This window comes from Poecilia latipinna, unplaced genomic scaffold (genome assembly GCF_001443285.1).
Source record: "Poecilia latipinna isolate Pla-1442-1.1 unplaced genomic scaffold, P_latipinna-1.0 Scaffold578, whole genome shotgun sequence".
Classification (NCBI taxonomy): domain Eukaryota; kingdom Metazoa; phylum Chordata; class Actinopteri; order Cyprinodontiformes; family Poeciliidae; genus Poecilia; species Poecilia latipinna.
Window position 1 is genome coordinate 167124 of NW_015113194.1, and position 25476 is coordinate 192599.

The following is a 25476-nucleotide window of genomic DNA, read 5'->3' on the forward strand; positions in this document are numbered from 1 at the left end:
TGGTAATATCTTTCAAACAGCGTTGAAGCTATTTGCATACAACTCAACTTGAACTTCAGTTGAGTTCTAGCTACAAAAAAAAAATAAAAAAAATGTTTCTTCGGTGATACGGTATTTCATTTCTTTAAAATAAACCCATTCATACAATTGCATGAAAACTTTTTTATCTCCTATTTTGCTGGTGTCATAGCTCTAATTTAAAACTGAGATACCATGCAGTGACTTTTTGTTCCCCCTTTCCAACAAGCAAACTAAAATGGCAACATTCAAGTGCTTCCACATGTCGGACATTCAATGTGGTACCCCGTAATTTGACAAAATTTCACTTTCCATTGTGTTATTGTGACTTTTTTATTATTTTTCACCACAGTGTCTGAAACAGATCTTTGTATTTGTGAAAAATGGGATGGTTTCATGTTGAGGTCAGCCACTTGCTATAAATTACTGCCATTTTCCCCCCTTCTTTTCCTTTTTTTTTTTTTTTTTTTTACAAAGAAGTTCAAATCTGTTTGCAACTGTGAGACAGAAGAGCTCTTAGGCAAAGAAGCTTGTCTGTGTTCTGCAGCAATAATATTTCAAAGCTGTTGTCCCCTGCGGTTATAAAGGGTTCAGTCAATTCATGTTAGCAAAGGTCAGGTCCATCTGGAGTGGTGTTTACATTCTGTGGTAGCCTCTTTCCTCAGACATCATCTGGTGAATGGTGTCAGACACACTCGAAGTCCTACAGTCTCGTCCTAGTACAGCTGGCATTCCAGCCAACCTACAATACTTGGCATGCGAGGAATTTTGCTCTCTCCATTTAAAACACAGAGATGGACAAAAGAGCAATTGATTATATTATTCATGCTTCTTTGTCTTTTTGGTTGTATTATCGTTACAATATGTTTTTTGTTTTTTTTATTTGGCAACCATAACTTCAAATAGCAAAGTTAAGTCAGTGTTTTAGCATTAAGAAGAGCCACTTGCTTATTTTCTACAAAAAAAAATATTTGAATTCATCCTATGATGTCAGTCTGAATGTTTTTTTTTTTTTTTTTTTTTTACATGGAACACAATGCGTGCAGATTACAGTTGGCAGACCTGAGGTATTCATGAGCATTATGAGGCGAGCATCACACTTTGAGCAGACGTCAGCTCTCAAATTATAAGGTTGCTTTGCTTTGTCATTGCTGCCTCTCACTACTAACTGCCATATTTACTCCAGTTTAAACTGGCAACCTTCATTTAACGTTAACTGTCACAACAAGGTGTAACAACTGCCCTTCAGACACATAGGTCCATTTGAATTGTTATCCACCTCACTGCCAAATGAATAATAGATTTAAAAGTAGCTAGTTGGATCCCTGAGATGATCTGAATAATATTTGTTGATCTTCATGCAATGATTTAAAGTATTTCATTTGAACTCAAAGGTTGAAACTTTCAAGATCCTAGACAGAAAAATCAAAGTTGAAATTCTGCAGTGGAGAATCATCCCTTGTTCGGGCTGATAGGCTGCTCTGATGGTCTGCTCTTCTCCTTCCTGGATTAAAGGGAACCATTTCCTGGGTCGGGGTGTGGGTGACCCCTCTGTGGAGACGTAATCTGTACTTAGGAGTAAAGAGTGTGTATGGGGAATGAGACTGTGTGTAGCATCTATTTTTGTGTCTGTTTACACTGGGTGAGTGGGTGTGAATTTCAGTGTGTGTGCATGAGTGTGGGAACATGTCATTACGTCTGTGTGTGTCTGTTCATCTGTCAGGTTGGGTTTTGGGCTGCTCCCTTCTTCTGGATCATCTTGGGCCCCCCACCACATGTGGGGGACCCAAAGGCCACTGCATTCGTGGCTCTCGGTGTCCGAAGCTGGGCGTTCGGGTATGTGTGGCTCGGCCTGGTGATGACTTGGCTGGAACTGGCCATCCTGGCTATGTTGTGTGGTGTGCCCTCGGGGCTCGGGTCTTAGTGTAGAGGGTGTAGCAGGTTGCCAGTGGAACCTCTGTACACACATTGTTGCAGTCCTGGGGTCTCCCAGTCCAGGGGAGCAGTTATCTCTTCCATGGTAATCCTCCGTGTTCATATAGGCCCTCTGGATATTTGTGGCTCAGGTCTTCCTCATGTTCTCCTTGAGGGGAGGTCTGTGGGCTGGTAACTGATCATGATGAATTAGTCAGGTTTTCCTGCATCGTTTTTTTTTTTTTTTTAATAAATGACAATATGGTGAATCTTTGATATGTGATTTTATACTCTTGACAATATATTTAACCCCTTATATAGCTTAATAATGCCCTATCATTATTATGTTAAAAACTCTTTATTGACATAGGAGTTACATTATTTACTTATTACTTTTGGAGCACAATAGCTGGCTATTGAGAAAGACAACAATTTCCTAACTCTTACTAAAATTGCACTTTCCTGCAAGGTGCTTAAACTATTGGCATAGTCAAGCTACAGTTTCTGACTAATTTATTGTGACAGGCAAGTTAACATTAATAATCGCTCTAACGGTTGTACCTATACACTCACAACCGCCTCAAGGAATCTGGAATGACCTTTCAAAGAGGTTGAATATCAGCATGCTCTGTGAGCACTGGTAGGCAGGCACTGGTCACGCAATCAGATTACTGCACACAATAGACACTGCGTGGGCTTCTATGCTCCAGACCTGCACTCACACACAGACACAGTCTTTGCCCCAAAGGGACGAGGACATAATAGGGTACATCATCCATTCTGACAACAAAGCCCAGTGATCGTACACAATTAAGAGCAGTTGATTGAATTATCTCATAGGTCTGACTCCAACCACTGAGAGCATTTTGCAGTCACCAGATCATAAATATTAAATTTGGGCTTGTGTATGCACTGAAGCAGTGACAGGGAGTGCGCCGTTTCAAGGAGCACCTCCCTTCCCCTGTCCACTCCTCTCCCACCCTTCCACAGAGGCAGCCTATGATGTAATGCTACTGCTGCTGATAGAGCAGCCCCCTCTCTTGCCTTTTTTTTTTTTTTTCATATTTTCCTCCCCTCCCCTATCCGATCTGCTTCTGCTGGTGCTGATCTCACCGGCGATGATAGTAGCTGTGGATGCATGCGTGCGGTGCCGGCTTAGCCGCATCCTTGGGCATCTCTTGAGCACCTCTTGGGATTCCTATGGAGCTTCTTTTCCTCTGTCACCACTTGCAAGAGAGAACCTCCAACTGACCTTGTCCTCTGCTGATAAAAGGTAATTCAGCTGGCTAATGACAGAGATTAATTGCAAAAGGAGAGGAAAGAGAAGGAAAGAGTAAAAGAATGATAGACAGCAAGGTTGACGGAGTGTGCAGTTAGCTGCAGAGTAAATTGTTCTGCTTCTTGTCGCCTTAGTCCTGGATGCCATAGCAATTGCTCTGTCAGTGTGCGTGCATGTAGTATGGTGTTCGTTTCCATGGTAAAGATGAGACAGATTCCTGTGCTGGCATTGTGGAGAGCTGCAATTACCTTTTAGTGTGGAATGATTTCTCATCTCTTGTGCAGCGGCTTGGAGATGTCGGACAGATTTCACTGACATTTTTCAAGATCTCTTTCACTTTTTGAACCAAAAGGAGTCTGTTTCTATTAGGTTATAATTCGTTTTACTTTCTTGGACCATATGGCTGACTTTGACCTGCCTGCTCTGCAAAAACTGGGCGTGTACAATGAGCGTCATCTAGCCAAGATGAGTGAACCAGTGGTTGCTTTCTGCATGCAGATTTTTGACTGTCATGGACAAGAACAGAGGTTTACAGTGTATCACTTGGATGCTGAGTCAAACACTTCCCTAACTTAAGGTGTTTGGATTTAACGCATGATTCTAAATTGTTTTTTTTTTTTTGTTTTTTTGTTTTTTTTTTAATCTACAGTGTGCCTTTATTTCCAGGAGTTTTCCTAACCATAACTCATGCTCTAAATCAAATGGTAAGTTAATATTTTATGTCTCAGTTGCCTCACATGTAGATGCCCTTATAACTAATTCATCCTCAGGATCTTCCCTATTTTAATCACTGCTCGTCTGTGCTTCTTTTCGTTTAATTGTAGCCATTCATCTTACTGGGTCATTTCCCAGAGTGCACAAACCAGCAGGAGGATAATGTTTCCCTTTATTTGTAATTGGTATAAGGAACCAATAATTATCTAATTGAAATTGTCAGTGTCCCATTGGGATCTGGATCTGTCTGTGGTGAGGAGTCCTGAGTAACCAAGATCCATGAAACACTCAGTGATTGTTCTTTAAGGTTTTCTAGTTTTGCCGTACTGGGGAATAGTAATACTGTCTACACAGAAAGGTTTGTAAAGTACAATAATTCAAGGTATGTTAGGATATTTTAGGGTATTTTAATTGATTATTTGATGTTAATTTGTACTTTTCAAATGTCAAGGTAGACTTTTGTGGAGGTCCTTTCTCACAGCAGTTCTGTCATCCACATTAGCAGCGTTACCTTTTATAATCCCATTTCAAATGTACTGCATTCACTGTAGCTCTCATTTTAACCCATAGATGTCGCCACAGAAACAATCTGCTTCTCTTCAACAAGTGGTACCTAAATAAGAATCTAGAAAAAAATAATTTTTAATCTAAAGCCTAACCGTGTAATACTATGAGGCATTGTTTTAGTTGAACCTTTATCTTTGGATGGGGTTTATAAAAAAATGTTTCTCGACTTTTACTGAAAACGAATCGCATGTTTGATTAGTCACCATTTGATTATTATTTTTCTAGCCGATTCACCATTTGATTATTGTTCTTTTGTGACCACCTTATTGTGAAGCGACTGCAGCTAACTTTGTGCAGTTACGTTTTCCATGGTGAAAATTGCCCTACAGGCTGTGTTCCAAATGATCTTTCAAAGACCTATTTGACACTTTTGGGTTGAGCACTCTTGTGTTTGATTAACATGTTGCTCTCATTAGGCTGTGTTCCAGGGCTTTTAAGCACACTGTTGTCCAGCCTCTTATTAAAATGCAAAGCCTTGATCCAGCTGTGCTGTCTAACTACAGAACAATGTAAATGTTGAAGGTTTTAGCAAAAATTTGTTTCTATTCAACTTCAAAGATTTCTAATCACCTTCAACATTTATGGAAAAATTCCAGTGTGGTTTTTGACCACATCCCACTACTGAGACATGCCTTTGAAGAGTTTTTAATTACAATAGCTTAATTGTTGACTTTGGAAATTCTGTTTCATGCTTTTGGTCTGACATTGTGAATTACAATATGTTGCTTTCATGACTTGAATTTGTAATTGACACTATAAACCTTGCTGTCGACTGCTTTAAATCAATCTGAGAAATAAGAGCTTCTCAGCAGAGTTTAGGACATTCCCCATCTGGAGCAGAGCGGCACAAAACAGCACAGTTTGATGCGGCTACATCTGTACACATTGCATGTGCCTTTAACAAACATTGTATGCTTCATGCTAAAGTGTGACAAAACAGAATAGACCAGGGGTGTCCAAAGTCAGTCCTAGAGGGCCCGCATCCTTCACGTTTTAATTCTCTCCCTGGTGGTAGTAACTACCTTTGCAGCTTAATGGCTCATTATAGGCCTTATAATGAGCCATTATTTGATCCAGGTGCGTTAAACCAGGGAGAGAACTAAAACATGTAGGATGCCGACCCTTGAGGACCGACTTTGGACACCCCTGGAATAAACCAATATTTCTGTGGATTTTATTCAAATACAATTATCTACTTCTGCCAGCAGATGGCTTTTCAAATGAAACATTAATACATTGCTTACTACACTAAAAAATACACTAAATAAAGCATGTGGTTGGTGTACTGAGCACCAAGCAAATGCTGCTAGTGTAGGTTGCTTCACTGAAAATGATCGGGACATATATTTCAAAAGAGGATCTGATACCACAACCCTGAGATGCCCTTTATGGTCCTGTTCTTAAACTGCTTTTCTCAGTTGTTTAAGATTTGGATGTAGTGCTTCCAAGCCCTTTCAAATTGGGAAAAACTGGTTAATTATATGCAAATTCCAAGTCATTCTAAATGCTACGAAATATTTACACATTAAAGAACTGGAAACACTTAATACGTTTATTTCGTCACAACTGGACAGAAAATAATGATCTGTATTTTGGTTTGAGTCAGTCATCTCCTCACCAATTCCAGACTGTACAGAACTAATATAATAGCTAATATTTTAACAGGCACTACAAAGCAGAAACACATCATTTCAATCTTGTCTCCACTCACAGGCTAATTACAAAATTTTTACATCCATACTTTAATACTTACTCATGTTCTCACCACCCACACCAAAACAGCACCCACACACACCAGGTAGTTTCTTATTTTGCTGTTGTTTAAAGCTCATTTTCTTTCACCTGACTTGAATAGGAGGCTCCTGCATTCATAATCCGTCGTATTAGCTTCCTTTCAGCATACGCTGATTTTACAATCAACTTTAAAATTGTGAAACTTAAATATACTTGACATGGACAGTCATATTGAGGAATCAATACCAACACACAACTGCAGCAGAAGACGTAATGCAAGAAGAACATATAATCAAAAATGTTGTCAAGGCATTTAAAGTAGCACTGTTACTATTTCTATATCCAGGTCCTTGCTGTATTACCACTCAAGACAATTTTTGTTGATTAGTGGCAATTTTTGATTTGAAGATGGCAAGTAATTAAAGTAATGTTGTGTTAAGTGTAAGGCTTGCTCATTAATAAAGAACAATAGACATGGAAAATAAAGATAAATATTAAAATGCAAGGGATTTTCAAGCCCTGTTTCTCTAAATCCCATGTAATTCCCTGTGCGTCAGATATCAGAAAGTGAGACAGTTAAGAGTTAAGTGTTGACTGAGCTCAGCTCTTATGTGAGAAAAGGAAGAGGCAATTGATTTTATGTCAAATTTCACTTAATGAGACTCCTAAGACCTTCTGGCAGTCAAAGATTATCAGTGTGATGTAGGCCTGCTGATTTACATCTTATAACCTGGAAATGTCTTTTTTTTTTTTTTCCCTCTATGCTTTCTGTCAATATTCATTGAAAATGCATAATGGATTTTTACATCGTCTCTATGAATGTTGGTGTCAGACCATACCAGTCCAGAAATTAGGGATTTTTTTTAAATTGGATATTCCTAATTTATTTACAACTTGGGAACATCTGCTGCATCCTATACTCTGAACCCGATAAGTTGAAGTTTTAACAAGAAATTGCCAATAAACCATTAAAAGACAAAGGTAACCCTGTATGAATTTAGATTATGTCCATCTGTTTGTGGTTGTGTTTTCAGCCAACAATGTGTAACTAAGAAGAGCAGAAACATACCAAAACATATGTGATGAAATCATTTCAGAATTTGAAAACCAAAATTTATGAGGGTGAAATAGCAACTTTGGTACGGAAGCGCATTGCTATCATGCAGTAAAAAAAAAAATTTCGATCGCTATCTCGTTTTAACGACTTACGTATCTCGTTTTAACGACTTACGTATCTCGTTAAAACGAGATACGTATCTCGTTATAACGAGATAGCGATCGAAATTTTTTTTTTACTGCATGATAGCAATGCGCTTCCGTACTTTGGCCCTTATTAAAAGCAAAAGGGAACCTTTGAACTTTGGAAAAAATGATAAAAACTATTGAATATCCTGACATGTACAGCAGTTCACTGCTCCTATATCTAAGTTTAAAAGGTTATCTGAAATTTTGTCAGGTGAAAGACATGGCATGATGGTTACATTTTCAGTATCTTTTTCAAACGTCTGTAAACTCTTTTACAGGTTTTATCAAGCATCCAAAAAACATTTTTTTTTGTTTACTGAAATAGATGGAAGATACCAAGATTTTTTATTTTATTTAAAAAATCTGAAAAGTCAAGCATTAATTTACATTCACCCATCCTACTCCAATAGTAAGTAAAATGTGTAACGGATCTTTAACAATGATGTAACATCGTAGATTATAAGAGGGCTGATTGAAAGTGGCATAAAGAAAGCATTACCTCTTGAGGATTGTGGATTAAGTTAATCTCAACTTGCATTTAAAATGTGTTTATGCTTTTCTGGTGATCTGGTATACCCTAAAGAGGAAACCCCCCCTCATAAGTTTATAGCTTTGTCTTCAATTAACTATTACAAACACCGGCTTGTGAAAAAAAAAAAAAAAAAAACTACCACAGTATAATCAATTTCACAGCTTTACTTTATGACATGAGCTGCGTGCTTTGAGAGAAGGGAAAAAAGAGCCGAGCTGTCTCAGTATGGAGGAGGTGTATCTGTGTGGGGGAGGCAGACCTGAGTTGGAAATCGCAGACGAGTTGAGCCGCTGCCACGGACGTGGTGGGCCACCTGAGGAGCGCTCGAGCTGTTCCTCTTGCTCCGTTGAATTTCAAACAAGCCCACTTGCTTTTGGAGAAGAGCCACTTGCTCTTCTTGTATGACAGCATGCTGATCTGATAAACTGTTTAGCTGTCTAATCTATCAAATGTACTGTTCTGCTAGCTAGTGAAACAGACAGTATATGGAGCAACAGATACATATTGTGAAAGAGCGCATGATGTTAGAAGTCATACAGATTGCATGAGGATGTGGTGAACTTGTGACCGGAGGGCAGGGAACTTTAAAGGCAGTTTCACACTTAGTAATATTTAGATAACGTTGAGAAATCCTGGATGAATCCAACCTCCTTAATACAAGACAAGCCATGATCTAAATGCCCATAAAACACATACTGCCAAGGGTTGGATCACTTTCCTGCCAGAAGGCACGAGTCCCACAAACCCATTCTGCTGGAAGCTTCATGGAGGAAAAAACTAAAGCTTTTTGTTGTTTTAGACCAAGCCAAGGTATCACAACTTCTCTATTTCAACAAACAGAAAACCCCCTACAAAACTCACATCATCCTCAGGCTTCAGTATGTGTGAAGGGAAGATGATTGATCATATGCCACTGGTGTTATACACCATGTAACTTGTTCTCATCATGCTCTATCCCAAAATGAGTCACACATCACAGTTTTTCCTCCTGAGCTGGAAACATTTTCCTCCAGAAGAAATTTAATGAAAGACAAAGTTTAAAAAATAATAATTATTATTATGGCTTCATGAACTGATAGCAACTCATCCTTAGCTTTGATTACGTGTTGAATGTTGAAACACAAAATGTCCAAATATTGAGAGTTATCTGAGATTCCTAAGTGGTTCCAAACATTTCCAAACCCAGCATGTTCCATAATATACATGCTGAATGTTCACAAGTATAGAACAGAAGAACACTGTGTAGTCTTCCTGTCCTCTGAAAGTCAAACTCTCTCTGACTCTGTTGCAGCCTGGAGACATGTCACGACATTTGGTAGTGTCTGCCACATTTTCTTTTAAAAATGTGGCAGACTTCTCAACAGACTTATGCTGACCACATTTGGAACACCTCGCTGATGCAAATTTATTATTTTATTTGTAGTCCTTATTACTCAGGAACAGTGTTGTTCAGAGCCAATTAAGAAAGAGATGAAAATCAGTGGACAGTTTCTCAATATATCTCTAAAAATAAATGAATAACTTTCATAAATATAAATGTAAGAAAAGGGATAACATCTTTCTTTTCTAAGTAATTTTTTTCTTCTAGATTTTAAAGCTTAAAGCTAGCAGAAAATGTAAAAAAATTTAAGCTAGCATACAATTGCTTTTTGTTCTTGTTAGTGATGCTTATAGCTCTTTTTATTGGTGTTGAATACAATGATATTTGAGAATGGTTATATCTATAAAAATAACACCTTTGTTCAAAATCAAGAGTTTATATAGATGTTCTGTAATAGTGCTATTTGCGGTAAACCTTTGAGGTCAAAGGGCAAGTGTAAGCATTGGGACCAACAATGTCCTTCACTATGTGGTTGTGACTTTGCTGAACTTTTTTTTTTTTAATCCTCAGGGAGTTCAATGAACAGATGCTTGATGTAAGAGTCGACTAAGGTCTTTCTGTTGTTATGCAACTGTCAACAACCTGTAAGGTACATGGGGGTGTTTTTGGTAAAAGGCGATATATTTGTCACTGCTTGTTTACAGCAGCTTTATTGCTCAATGTGAGTTGAGACTCCAAGGTTGTTCAACTTTTTCCCCACTGAAAAAAATAAGAAAACTAGTGATGTGTACTACAGAGAAAAGTGTCTGATTATTATTTGGCCTACAGCCATTAAAATAATAATTAAAAAAGTTATTTTAATGTGTGAATTAACTGTTTGGAAATTAATTGTCACTGAAGACAATGCCTTTAAGTAGCACAAGGAAGAAGAAGTCATGCTGTTTGTTTTTTTTTTTTTTTTTTTTTTTTTCATTTGACATTTTTCTATCAAACACACCCCAGAATCCCAGCATTTCATCATACCGGAGAGTTGCGATGACAAACACACTCTATCACTGTGAAACTGTGAAGTTACACAGTGACACAATCAAACAGCATTATTCCTGAACTCTGAGATTTAAATCTAAAATGGCACAATTTACCAGTTGTCGACTGGGCCTTTGGCCCCCTCAGAGGATTTAAGTAGACCAGTGCTCATATCTGTTGGGCTTCCATTTGACTAATATGTGGAACATGAGGGCTTATCGCTGAGCTGTATTTCCTCAGCTGTTAATCATTTACCAATAATGAGCTGTCAGCGCTTCAGCTTGGTGTGTGGCAAACGTGAAGTAGGTGGAAATTGATTAAACTTCCTTTTTTATGACAGTCATAAAAGTGGATGCTGTAGCATATGCCGAAATGTAAATGCTATATAACTCTGCACTTGCATAGTGTCACAAGACACAATAGTTAAGTTATTTAGAAACATGTGGAATTTACGTTTGCAAGGCATCATATTGAGACTGAATGGTTAAACATTTTCAGAAGACAAAACAAAACATATTACCTTTGAAAATACCTGTTATGTGCTGTTATAACCCAAAGAGCAATAAAGAAATCTTGCTTCTTTATTTTCATTTACTTCTGCTAAACATACACAGTCGGAAACAAACATATTCACACCCCTGGCAATATTTGATTTTAAATAGATTTTTTCATCCAGTAAGTTTGTTTCTCATTGGAAAAGATACAAGTGTCTTCCAAAATGTAACGCTAATGCTAAAAAACATCAGTTAACAAAGGAAAAGAAAGACCTTCCACTCTGATATGATATATCTTTTTTGAGTATACCTTATAGCTCTCCGAAAATTAAATGTATCACAGGAGTCATTTATGTCGTGTAGCTCATTTACAAAAGGAGCTCTGCAGGGCAACAACAGGTGGTTCCCTTCAACCTTAGGCATGTCAGCAGTTCTGGACTGGAAGTAATTGGAAGTAATATGCCCAATACTGATTAAAAAAAAATTATTCATTGAGTATCTTCAGTGTGGTTTTAGAGTGAAGAATCTTGAGTTTGTAGAGAAACATGGAGGGAGTAGGCAGACTCCCAACACCTCAAACTTGGCTTCATGTCATCCTCCTTAGCAGTTGCCTAAAGTGTATAATTAGCATCTGCTATTTTAGAAAGAGGCGCTCCTGTCTCAACACCCCGCTATCTTACACTTCTCTATGTTTACCCACAAAATTATTTTGGAGCAAGCATGTGAAGCTATTCGGTAACTCTCCGTGAAGTCTTTCATAGCACTCTGCTGTACGTTCATTAGCATCTTATCCACAATCTACAGCCATATATATATATATATATATATATATATGGGGATATGGGGATACATATATATGGGGATACATTAAAGAGTTTAAATAAATTAGCTATTTATTGTGTATTAATATAACATTAGGCGATATATAGTTCTTTTGAACAGACTTTTCCCTTAACAATTACTAAGAGGGCCCCCTCTGAGACCGATGCATCACATTTGTTGTTCTTTTAGTACAATGGCCTTAAATTCATCCTTTTTGGAGTTTCTTAAGAAGTACATTATGTCTATGCTTCACACAGTGAATCACCTGATTTAAAGCTCTTCTGTGTAGAGTACAGGAGCATCGTCTATGAAATTGCATCTGCTCTAAAGTGGCATCTGCTGTTATTGTCAGCTGATGATTTCATGATGAAGTTTAAATCAGATTGTTACTTATGTGTTTGTGGAGATTACTGTGAAGAATGTAAAGAATGTTTCCAATGCAGAAACAAATTTGTAAACAAACAGACAAACCAAATTTGAATGCTTGCCATACAAGTGTTCTCTTTGGGCCTCTGAGAAACAGCATGCTACTAGACGGTAGCTTGGTAACTACAATAGCCTGGACAAGAGGCTGCACTATATAGTACTATAGTAACTGTACTAGTTACTAAACACAACAGAAATGTTTTGGCCCTCTTTTGACACCAGGATGGGGTTATAATCAGTTTCAAAATGTTTTCTTAAGTGCCACATAATTTTTGATATTTTGTTGATGAAACATTGTTATACTCTCAGTTTATGTATGTTTGAATTTCCAGTGTGGAATATACATTTGAAATGGCCTCTGAATTAACTTCCAACTTCCAAATCCTCAGATTTCAATATGGCCACCACATGTGGAAAATGTGCTGATGGCTGCAGTAAAATACTATTTTACTGCCAGTTCATCATTGTCTTTCATAGCATTAAAAAAAGAATGTTATGAACAGTAAATCCTAACATCCAACTGTAGAACAATTACATAAAATGCCTTTTTAATAAAACAAATGACTGTGTTTATTTACCGGCTTATTCCTCAGAGGACAGATTTAAAGTATAACAGTCTTTAAAACAGGCCTGTTAGGCTTGATGCCTGAGCTGTAACAGCACTGTACTTTTCTCTCATTGTGCTGATTTTGTCCTCCTTGCTTTCCCCCTCTCTCTGGCTACTTGAAGTTACTGTAATTATGATAATTAAAGTCAGACTTTGTAACGATGCTAACATCTGGCTGAGGGGCAAACACCTGCAGTCTGAACTTACTCCCAGGAGAGATAAAAGAAAAAAAAGAAGATCATGCATCCACTTTTATCTTGCAGGAGCATACTTACAGATGACTAGTTCATCTTGTGATCGCTAACATTACAGAATGTGTTTTGTTACTGATGTGTCTGCTAAGCACATAGTTTATCAGCTTTAAAGCCTGCTCAACTATATGCCTTCACTTATGTGTTGTTGTCTAAGCAATTCTTGCCTTAGCCTACATTTGAAGAAATTTCCCTTTCAAATGAAAAGTTTCATGAGTACACTGTGGCCGAATATATTTAAAAGAAGTCAATTGGACTGCCTTATTTTAAACATTGGGGTATAGACACCAAACCGCTTCTTAGATTCATAGCTATGTTCATTAATAGGATTCATCCATCGCATTGTATTACTTAGTGAAAGATTAGCTTGATGCTTTCATGTTTTGGCAGCGTGCTTTGCAGAGGGAGGAAGAGCAATCTTCAAACACTGGGCTTGGACAGAAAACCTAAAGTTTAGGCTGATAAAACATGTGAAGAAGTAGCATCCAAACAGTTGTCATTGGGCTGCATTTCTTTTGTTCATAAGATATTAATATAGCAGAGTCTTCATTTAGATGTAACAGGTCCAACAGCACTTGGGAAGGGAGCAGCAGCTGTCAAATCTGTTGATGTCTAAACAGCAGGGGGTTTGATTAAGAAGTCAGTGTAACTCCTTAGACACCAATATTGTCCGTCCATCAGTTCACATTCACTCTCCATGGTAACCAACTCTTGGACTCGCTGCTGAGTGCCGACCATCCTCTGCTGCTTCCATTACTGCATCATACAAACAACACAGCAGAGAGATCAAAATAGCTTTCAAAAGTATATGTTTTTGTCTCACCTGAACTGAAAGACCTTAGCTGCAAGCACGGCGTTGCTAAGGAGATGGTCTCAAACAAAAACACTACAATCCCTTATTTGCAGGGTTTCATCCTAGGTGTACTTAATGCTGTGCAAAATCTATCTTGTTATCCATGAGGGATCTGTTAGCAAAAAACAATGCAGCAATTTAGCTGTGCTGTTTAGTTGAGCCTTAAGGTGTGCTCAGCAAGCACTTAGGCCTCCTACCTCACCACACTCTCTGTATCCTCACTTGATCAGTTTGGCAAACAAGGGTGCCCCTTACACAGCCCATCCTTCCCATCATTGTTCATCTATCATTGAAGGCTGTCCATAACTCCATTAGGAAACAAACCATTTTTAAAAAATGTCATACGTCTCTGTGTTGCCCTGTGATGGACTGACGACTCGTCCAGAGTGTACGCCACCTCTTCCCAATGACTGCTAGATTTCTAAAACTGCAAACTTTTATTGAAGGTTTTCAAAGTCCTGACAGCTACTCAGTGTTTGTGAAAAGACTGGGAGGTTGTCAAACTTTTTTTTCTGCTTCTTCCATGTGCTCTGTCCCTCCCTCCCTCCCTGTCCTCCTGAGTCAGTGATGGGAGGAGCTCCGACACTCAGTGGATGCATGCTGTAGTACGGCACACTGTCAGAAAGACAGAGAGAGAGAGAAGGACCTGCGGACACACAGCTGTCCTCTAACAGAGCTTTAGATCAGCTCTTTCTGTGGATTCTTCTTTGACACTTTGCCTGCTGAGGAATTAGTCTGTCTTTTTTTTTTTTTTATGTCACCACCTACAGAAGGAAAGCCTGTTTGAGATGTGAAAGAGAGTTTTGGTTTCATGCCTGGCTGACACAGACCGTAAGTAATACTGTTACAGACACTACCCTTCTGTTCATTAACTGTTCAGTGCCTCAGCTGCATGAATCATTGATGTTGCAGTTCTGGTTACCTACGATGCCAGGATAGCCCTGCTGGAGAGTTATAAAATGTTCATGAGCCATGTTGGGTTCATTGTTGGTTTCTCTTTTTAAAAAGAAAGTGGGTGTGATGTGAGAGAAGACACCCCTCAGCCATCTCCAGTAGGTCTTTATCGTAAGATGATAGCATGGTTGTTAAATACTCGCTCTGAATGCAAGCATCTATAGTGGGTGAGTTTGCATGTGGGTTTGGAAAGGATACGGTTGCATTACTTAATATTGGCCTTTAACTTATTTTCTCTAGAATCACAACTATTTAAAAAAAGGGTATCAGGCATCTTAAGACTTGGAGACGACTTGTGGGTCTCTAGCGGAGCAAAGAAGGGAGCTCCTTCAAGTGGAACCACAACAGCTCATCAGGACTAAGTCTGTGTCTGCTAAGGGGCTTTTCTTCCGATATGAGTTACTGAACGTGGCAGCAAATGCACTAGCGTCCTCTCCCAGGAAGGAAACGTTGCATGAACTCTGAAGGAGTGTGTAAAATCTAATGAACCAAAACAAGACTGAGCAGCTTCTGGTTTTTGACATTTGAACACTAGCACAATGAGACTGGCATACTTTATTTTGTGTTATGAAACTGGACAGGGTTTTATGAAGTGATCCAGGAACAACAGATAAGCCTCAGGTGCTTTTGTGTGAAATTCAAATCTGTCACCCACACACACTGCTGGCAGTGCAATCAACGCTGATGCTGTAAACTTGACAGAAGTGTGGGTGACCGCTAATGGATGGGAACCATAAATGGAAACGTCTGTCAAGTCGTTTGGGTCAGTTTATGATTTTTATATGCTCTGTTTGCTTACTTCTCAGTGTGCAACACTGTGACCTTCGAAAGATCTCACGCTCTTTTTTCAAATGCTGCGTACCAATAAAGATTTACTATCAGGAACTAATGAAAGATTTAGAGGGCGTTCATTTAAATATTCAGAGTAGCCAAATAAAAATGTCAAACTTCAATGTATTTTATAACAGTTTTATGTTATAAAACTGTAGTGCATATTTGTGAAGGAAAGAAAAAGTACACAGTGCATGACTTAAAAAAAAAAAAAAAAAAAAAAAACTTTTATAAATAAAAACTGAAAATGTGACGTGGCTTTAAATTCACATCCAGCTTTGCTGGAATTACTGCTGCAGGTCTTTAGGGGTGTGTCTCATCGACCTGTGCTGAGGTTCATAACTGGTGCAGCACTGACTCCTGGAATGGGACGTACTAATATCTAAACTAAACAGAAGCTTATGTTTCAATTTTGACCTTGTTCAAAACATTTTGTTGTTTTTATAAGCTCTTAATTGTGCCTTTATCAATCCCATGCTCTTCAGCAAGAGAACAGCAAAAACAACCAAACAAAAAAACAATTAATGTAAGGTAAAAATAAAGAAGTCCGCCTCTAATAATGTTGTCCCATTTGAACTGTGACTACCTCTGACTAAAGCTTTCTCTTATCTTTTTTGTATTGAATTTAATTTATAGGTACCAGAATGAAAGAGGCTGCTGATATTTTCAGATTTTTATTGGGAAAAGATTTAAAAATAATGTCAAAAATTTTTCTCACATATTTTGTTCACAACACACTGCACTACAATGGTTTATTCTAGATATAAAGCTAATAAAATACCCTCAATTTTTCTGGTTGTACAAAATGTTAAAACAGTTGAGCAAGGCAACAGACTAAGTATAAATAACATTATGTTGTACTTGGAACCCCTTAGAGTTTTCTTTTGCCTATCTGCAAAAGATACGCAAAAGGTTAGAAAATATTCGTAACCTTCTTCCAGTGATCGTTTTAAGCCGCCTTCATTCTTCCTTCATTAGAGATATTTTAGGTTTTGTTTCCACAAGTTAATTTTTCTCTTTGAATGATGATTAAACCAGCTTGCTGGTGTCAAGCAGGCATCCGTCTAAACCTCAAAGGTCAGGAAGCCAAGTGGTTTAACAATAAGAAAAACACTTTATGGATTTAGTTCCTTTCAGTTTCCCAAGAGGAGAATCATTCTCTGTCCTGTAGTGATTGCTCAAAACAGTCTTGATCTCCCTGCTGAAAGCCCGTCTGTTTTTGTCTAACAGGACACGTTAGACATAACCCTCCCAAGCCAAGCTTTCACACAGACGCACATTCCCGAGCAATCAACAAGCCAAGCCGGCAGAACTAGGAATAAATGGGAGCTTTCATGAATTTTTCAGAATGGCTAATTATTCCAAGAGAGGGGTGGAATATAATCAGCTGCAAAATCCCATTTTTGGACCCAAATTTTTTTTTTTTTTTTTTTTTTTTTGCAAGGCCTCGCATATGGAGATTCATGTGTCTACTGCTGGAGAAATGCTTGTCTGTGCTGACCTTGGCTCTGCTGTTTTCTTTTGGTTTGATCCACAAAGAAAACAGCTGGCATTTGCATTCTGGATAGTGCCGGCGGCCTTGACAATGAACCGCATGCGTGATGCTGTCTGGAAAAACGAGGTGTCTGTTGTATCAATAGGTCAAACCAGAATTTATTAAAAAAAAAAAAAAATCTACTATTTATGACTCTGCTGCAATTCTGCTTTGTGACGTATTCAGTGCAGGAATTTGAAGGAACAAATTTACGTATAGAGTCAATGTGCTGTGATGAAGCTTAGTGTAGTAGTAAACTGAATCAGTCTAATCAATCTCGCCTGACTTCAAATGTGCATCTCTTAGATTTAAATAAATATTCGGTTTTTACTTTTTTGCTTAATTGCATCTGCATATTTTCTGGCTTCATGATTTCTTTGCCAATTTATTGCATTGAAGGAGAAACAGCTTTTTAACTCCTTAAAAATTTATATAAATTGAACGTAAGTGTTGAGAGGGTTTTTATTCCTAATTGTTCATGAATGTTTGTTTTTATTTTGTACTTTGTGACCTTTTTTGTTTGTGTGTAGATGTAGCGGTACACAAAGAGAGTTTGCGTCTACCTCAGGCTAGGCTTTTTCTCCAGACTGTCTTGCAACAGGAACAGGAAGTTGGAAACACGTTTTTTAACAGTGTCTGTGCTTCTGACAGTTTTGCATTATGTTGTCATTGGTGATCATCTGGGAATAGGTAGGCTGCTAAAAGTTTACACTACTTTCTTGTCAACTTTTCAGCCTTGTTTTGAGTTTTTGCGATGAAAGTACTCAAATACAAGTTTTGTAAATTTTCAAATGAGCACTCGTAAAAATATTCACGCAAAGTCTTTTTAAATACACTATTTTCAACTTATGATTTCGTTTTAGCCCTGTAACAAAAGTATCTGACTGTCTCTCACTAAACAGCTGCACAAAGTACTAGAAAAATACTTTAAATTAGCCCTGTTTTTATTTGGTCTACGCTTTGTAAAAATAGTTTAAATTCCTTGCACTTGTTACATAGTGTGAAAATAAAGCTAATAAACATACTGATCCTGATACTTATCTCTTGATCTTTGGTTTGTTTTGATTTTATCTAACTTCCTCTTTATCTCTCCTTACCCTGATGAAGAAGAGCCAGAAAAGGGTTAATGTCTCTGGGAGGGACGTGCTGTGGAGTGGCCAGTCACTTGTAACCTAAAGGTTAAACACAGGCCTTCAGGGAGTCCTGTTACTGCACATTCACTGATGGGAACTCTGCAAACATTCATTCTGGGAGCCCAGCGGGTTCCTCTGTTTATTCCCAGTCTAGTGCTGTGCCATGATGTGGGAAATGACTGTGGACGTGGAACCCGGCCAGATTGCTGCGTTCACTGTAGTGTTTCCAAACTGCTACTTACCCCTTGTGAAACTCGCAACGCCTACGTCACAAAAAGAACTTCGGGTCGTTGTTGTTACTGTCCTGGAGTTTGTTTTCGTTATCGCAAAAAGTCTTTTTTTTTATCATTGTGTGATCATTTTCTTTTCAATAAGTATGTTTATTAGTCATATTATTCCTCTTCACATCAAATCTTCAGAACTATGTCTATGGATTCACTGCTAACTCTGGAGCTTTGATATGAGGCACCAAATGTTTGTCAGGTTTTTGTTGTTCTTAGTGGTTGTGAATGTTTGTGTTCTTTCTGACAGAAGTACCAGGAGTGTTTGTGATCCCAGAAAGAGTCTCCAACCGATCCCAGTTTAGCACCCTGTACCACCTCCCTCCCCCCTGCCTGGTGATTTGATATCTCTGAGCATTCCAGGTTGTGCCCTTTACTCTGCTAATGGTTCTGCTGACCCTTTGAAGACATTCCTGCCGTCGCCCTCTGATCACACACATTTAATTGGTCCATTTTAAACAAGCTGTTCTGTATTTTCTTGTTGAAGTACAGCAATTTTTTTTAAAGCTGGGATTTAAGGCTGTGCGGAGTGAGCCGTTGAAGAATATGAATGGTGATGAAAGAATGATGAAAGAAGATGTGTGAGGCAAGTGATTAGTCATATCATTATATCCAATAGGGAAATGGGAGGTTCCTGTTCACCCTTTAAAGTCAAAGCATGAGATTTTCTTTTGGTCACAAAATTCCCTTTATTTTCCTGTTTAAAGATTGTTTTCTTTTTCAATGTTTTATATTGAGATGTTTCAGATAAAACAAATGTCCTTTTCCGCCAAAGGTGACTCGGGACCTGAGTCATCAAACCTGCCTATCAAACTTTTACATCCAACCAACCTGGACTTGCAGGTGCATCTCAGTAAATAGAAATATTATATAAAAGATTATTTATTTCAAAACCCCATTCACAAAATAAACAGGGTAACTGTTTAATAAGTTAGATATCAGTAAACTGACTCGACACATATTACAGACTTCAACAAACTTGAATCTTCCTCATGTTTTTTCATACATAGTTTGCTATTGTGCTACACTAATGTTAGCATCTTTACTGGTGTTTTGATATGGCTCATTAAAAACTGGATACATAACATATTGCTGTGCTATTCCAGTTTATTGTGAACAAAACATACACGCGTAGTTGTTTTCTTGCTTCCAATGGTTTGTGTTGAACCAGTTAAAACTTAATGATGAGTGTTTTAATTGTGATGTGTGCCGTTTCCTCCCCAACACAAATCTGGGCGCAGTGAGCAGACCAGATTATATGACACAAACAGAAAGCCACAGCACTCTCTCTTTCACAGTGAACATCATCATAATATGTGAAAAGGCTTCAATACGAAGTGGAAAACCTAGATTATATTATCAAATTTATGTGAGCAAACTCTTACACAGTTCTGTAGAATCCTGCACACGAAACTGGCCACGCAAAACTTGTCCACATGTTTCCTTTGCATAATCACAGGTGGTAGACTAAAAGCAGGTATTAGAAGATGAGGTTTTTAGGGACTGATGTCATCATAAAATGAATTGTAGGTGCAAGAGGCTCTGACCTATGACCGAACAGAGCAGAGGTGCAAACATACACCGACTGTAAAAACTAGATCAGACGGGTTATTGTAACTAAAATCTAGCTGTAGACTCATTAAATGTACTTATTACTCAGTGCATAACCAACACAACAAAAGGAAAAAGAAAAGAAAGCCGCTTTTTACATAGTTTTGAGCTAGGCTCATGAAGAAGATACGCTACACCTTTAAGCTAGCAGGTTTAAGATTTTTCTCACGTTGTTCCCCAATTTTAAAACAATAATTAAGCATCCATGGTCACACAGACAACTTGAAGTGCTTTAACAATACACATGTTGGTATCAGCCAAACTCACAACCCATCACACAATTAATATCCCTTGTGGTTGTGAGTTTCTCAAAGCCATGATACTATGTAGAGAGGGGAGGCTGAAATTAAACTCACAACATGCCTGACAACTACTGTCACCACTATGTACCAGCTGAACCCAATAGATTATGCTGTCTCTGAAATTGAATGGGGAAAAAAAAAACAAACAAAAAAATATTTAAAGTCCAACAAAAGCTTTTCAGAAAACCTTGAAATATTGCTCAGGAATACTTTAAATGCTAACAGGAATGTAACTAAAAGACAATTGTTCCTACCATTAAACTGGGACTGTTGAATGAGGCATCAGGTTTTTTTTTTTTTACCTTTCGTATTTTTAGACAGCAGGTTAGGTGAGGTAGTTCTTTGCATGCTTACATTACCTCTGAGAACCCAGATATTTGAACAGTAGCAAATCCGCTGTCTTTCTGTTAAAAGCTTTGTGCACACTGGTCCTGTTTGTTGACACAGTAACCTGATCTCTCTTCCTCAACGCTGTATTCCTGAAGTCCAAAACATGTATATACTTAGAGGATTGGAGGATAAAAGGAGCGCAGACCACAGGATGGCAGCCGGACTAAAAGCTTCCTGTGGCGGCGCAGGCAGCAAGGCGGACTTGGCAGATCAGCTGGCAGGGCAGATGTTTTAGGTGAGAGGCAAAGCAGATAGCACAATCTGAATAATTCATCAGATCGTATTGAAGATGTGATATATTAAGACACGGCGCACAAGACATCCTTTGGCCTCTTTCAGCACTTTTTGTGTACAGTGTAGCATGGCTGCAGGGCTCGGATCAGTATGCATCTCTGCTTTCCTCCTGGCTGCTATCCACTAAATTGTGTACAGTGTAAGAAACAGAGATGTGCTGGCCAGACCTCCAGACATCTGCACGGGAAGAAGCTGCTCGGCATGCAGGTGAAGCTTAACATCACAGGAAGTAACACTGGTCATGTGTTGTCTCTGATAAGACCAGCTGGGGTCAGCGGGGTCTCACTGACTGTGGTGAGAGAGAAAAAAAAATGTTTTCAAGGAACACAGTGATGAAGACAAATTACCCAAAGCTATGTTTCTCTCTTGCTATGCGTTCTTTCTTAACTAATACACAAATGTTTAACTCTTCCTTATAAAAGAATAATTTTCTTGATGCAGAAAAAATCTCCTGGATTGCTTTGAAAATCAAGTATGCCAATTTATTCTACGGTCAAACCATAGGCCCCCTATCCTGTTTGTAAATAATGAGATGAATTTCTGGCTTCATGCAAATGGGAGAGATAAATCTGCAAAGCACCCTCTTGGGTTTTATGGAAATGGAGCTTTGAGAAAGATAAACACAGTGGATGTTTGTTAATAAGAGACTTGAATGCTGTTTGTAACCACTTGTCCACATATCACGACTAATGCCATCAATTATAAACAAAAAATTTTCAATGTTTTGAATAAGATGGAAATACGCTTCCACTTGTGTATTTTCTTAAAAATTATTTTTCACTTGAAGTCACAGAATAGTGGCCCAATTTCCAATCACAGATTTTGTGAAATGTTGACTTTGAAGAATTGCATAAAATAATATCTCATTCTCTCTGTAAGAAGACAAACTCTATTATGTATTTCTTGCCCTGTTTCAATCCCTATTTATTTCTATTAGTTTCAGAGACAACAAAGTCGCATCGTGTGTGTTAAAGAGAGAGAGCTGTTAGCATTGCACATTTACTACAAGCAACAAAATGACCTGTTTTTACTATCTTAAATCAACTTTTAGAGCACTGATTAGCACATTTAGCATTACAGATGCCCCTTAGTGTATATTCCATGCAGAATATGTAGTTTCTTACCTTAGCTGTGAGATTTCCAAAGGATATTCAGCACTTCCTAATCTAGGATGGTGTGTGACAGAACTGGACTTCAAAAGAATAAAAAAGAACAACTTTGCTGTAAGACAACCAGCTTATTGCTTTCTACTGATGTCTATCCTGTTTGAGTTAAGTGGCAGACAAGAAATCCATCTTTAGGAAATACAGTTTTCTTTTTAAAAAAGGTTTCTCGCAGCTTCTTTGCATTCTTTAACTTCACTTTTAAACACCTTACTGATAATGAAAACAGCTAAGTCAGTCTTCTTCACTCATTAACAATTTTCACTCCAAGTGTATGCAGCGTTCTCTAATCAAAAAAAGCCTTGATTTTTAGTCTTAACCAGGTCAGGGAGGTCAAATGGAAAAGTCGGATCCAATTGCAATCAGTAGCATTTTTGTGTGTGTGTGTGCAGTTCTAGTAACTGATATTTCATAATCTGGCACTTTATTTGTCAGTTTCATTCCAGCTTGCAGTTACCTAACCAGTCCACACTTGTAAAATGGATAAAATGAGAGAAGGTGTTGAAATATGTGCTTCATGCTCTGGCATTAAAGTGCGGGGGCTCAGCTTTCGTGTGACACTTCATTTCAACTTCATCTCTCCATGGCATCAAGGCCCACATGCAGGCATCCATCTTGAGTGGCCTGGGACACCGTTTGGACATGTCAGGACTCTGATTTTATCTGGTGCAAACACAGATGAGGGTTTCCATTTAACACACAGCGGTACATTCACTGAGGTTCCTTCGGTTCAGAAACCAGTGTTAAACAGTCCTGCGCTTCCTCTGGATTTATCGGGAATTAAGTCATTTACATCATGTGCACAGTTGTTAGCAATATGTGTGACTGCTCAAATCTGTACTGTACCTGCAGCCAAGAACATTGAACTCTATCATCTGATATGTTTCTAATCCGCTTATTATGCTTGTCTGGTTAAATACTGCAGTCAGTCAGCCATTAAATCATCCAGCAAAGAGGTCAGTGAGGCCCATAATTTTTCTGTCCAGGCCTCTAAACAGCTGGATCAAAAGAAGATGAAAATCTGAATCACAAACAAGTAAACTATTAGAGCTGAGCTCGCCTTCAATGCGCATTTGAATCATGGTACTTAAAATGCGGTGCAGGTACCACTCGTGGTACGTGGGCTGTCTTCCGGGGTACCCAGAAGAAATTTTAGCATCATATATCTGCAACGTAAATATGAACACGTGATGCAGTGCAAGTACAAATAACTTCCAAAAACTGTGTAATTCCAACAAATTCAACTTTGCATCATAATAAAACTTTCAGAAGAGAGGAGCAGTATTAAACTTTGTAAAACTTCCAGAACAAAGTGAAGTGAATTCATAAAATGTGATTTTGTCTGCTTATCTTGTATTGCATTTATCTCTAAAGTTGAAACTTCTGGGAAATACATCAGCTGCAATGATTACAAGACCAGTGGGATTTGGATTTGCTAGCTGACATTCTCAGTAACCCGACTAATTGCTCTTAGGAATAAGGTAATAACTGTTTCTCTCAAAAGCAACCTGTTGAGCAGAGGAAGCTATTGAGAACTGAGTCAGAAAGAATGCAAGAAATGATCTTTATTGTGTAAGTCACTAAAAATATGGGTCATTTACCAACAATTGAAAGTCTTGCAGTAAGGACAGAAGGTGTACGGTTTTAAATTGTCTTTCAAAAATAGTGATTCTTGAAAAAAGACTTTTTTCGAAAGATTTTGTGCTTGCGCCGAACTTTAATATTATCTCTAGCATTTGCTCGAGACTCAAGCGTGTGAGTCACATGAGCTCATTTGCCTTTCACTGGGCAGATGTGTTGCACCCGCAGGTCAAAATTGGTTGTCTAGGATGCTCAAAGTTAATAACTGGAATTCAACCCAAACATCACTGTTCTAAAGAAATCCTAAAGTGTCTTGGATAATTGGGATAGCAAGGGTTGGAGTGACTGCTGAGGAATGTGCAGCCTGCTATTGATCTTTACTAAGTGAGGTCACTTCATGTGGGGGGCAGCTGCCCACTTTCAGACGTCTCATAATAGGGACAGACTGACCCCCACAAAGATATTCTAATGTGGTCAATATGGCAACCGAAGAGGTCAAAGACAGAAAAACCCGACTAGAGTAATGCTAAACTTTTGAGATAATGTCTAATAAGAGTATTTCATTTCTGCACATGCACTAAAGGAATGATTATCCATTTACAATTTGTTTACCAACAGCATACTTCAAGTTGTTGACTCCTCTTGTTCTCTTTGCTGTTTTATCAGCTCTGCATACCATTCGCAACTCTCAACAGATTTAAAAAAGCACACTGTCTCTTGGATTAATCTGTTTTAGAGGGTTAAGCATTTCAAGACGCTTTCTAGCTAGACTGACTGTGCATCTGTTTGAGCTCAGGGCATCATAAATCAAAATTATACTATAAACAGTTCCCACATGTATAATTTTAGATAGTGTGCCATAAATGATTGAAGACTGAACATGAACCTTGTTACATGGGCCTGAATGAACAGGCAATTCCATGATTTAATACTGATCGTTTCTCAGAAATCTTCTTTGGACATGTCAACATTTTTTCTTTGAATTTTTGTATTTATTTTTTTGCATAATCTTTATTGATAGCAGAACACATCAACACAATCAAAGCTGATTTTGAGCAAATTTTCCCTCGCCATTATCCTTTTCAGAGGAGACAAATTTGGAGTGACGCCATTTCCTTCTTCTCTGTTGAACAAGTCGTTTAAGTTTGTAGAACCTTGAAGAGCGTGTCTTCTAGTGGTTTGAGACAATCTCAACACAAACTCTAGAGTTCTGTAGAAGGATTGTCTCTGGACCATGTGGAGAAATGTCCACTCTGAGCCCTTTATCGGCCTCACACAGTGACGGATGCAAGCAGCTCTTTGCCCAGTGGCCTATAGCCTGAGCTTCTGTTTAAGCCTCTAAGCTACTGGAATGCGTGCAGCTTCTTGCAGCCGACATCAAGGGGGAGCAGCCACGCCGCTTTGTTTACAGCTTTTTCATGGATGCCACACCAGCCGAATCAATTTCAGTGAGCATAAATGTGTCAGAGCCTTTTCTGTTGATTGAATGCTCCATGAATTTGTAAGGGCAAAAAAAAAAAAAAAAAAAAAAAAAAAGGGGCCCCCTTTTTTTTCTAACAATTTTTCCCAAAACAGGGGGTTTTTTATTTAAAAATTTAA

The 25476-nt window shown here is 38.3% G+C and overlaps 1 protein-coding gene across 4 annotated transcripts in view; it reads left to right on the top strand.

Annotated features, from left to right (window-relative positions):
• Nucleotides 1-2978: 2978 nt before the first annotated feature.
• Nucleotides 2979-25476, top strand: part of sema4ba (sema domain, immunoglobulin domain (Ig), transmembrane domain (TM) and short cytoplasmic domain, (semaphorin) 4Ba) — a 65943-nt gene continuing 43445 nt past the window's right edge. For 2 of the 4 annotated variants that reach the window (XM_015042130.1, XM_015042133.1), the window contains exon 1: nucleotides 2979-3205. The gene's annotated coding sequence lies outside the window, so the exon portion shown is untranslated. Of the gene's footprint in view, nucleotides 3206-3860; nucleotides 3916-14380; nucleotides 14635-25476 lie in introns of those variants that run through there. The other 2 variants (XM_015042131.1, XM_015042129.1) reach the window with 2 other exon arrangements.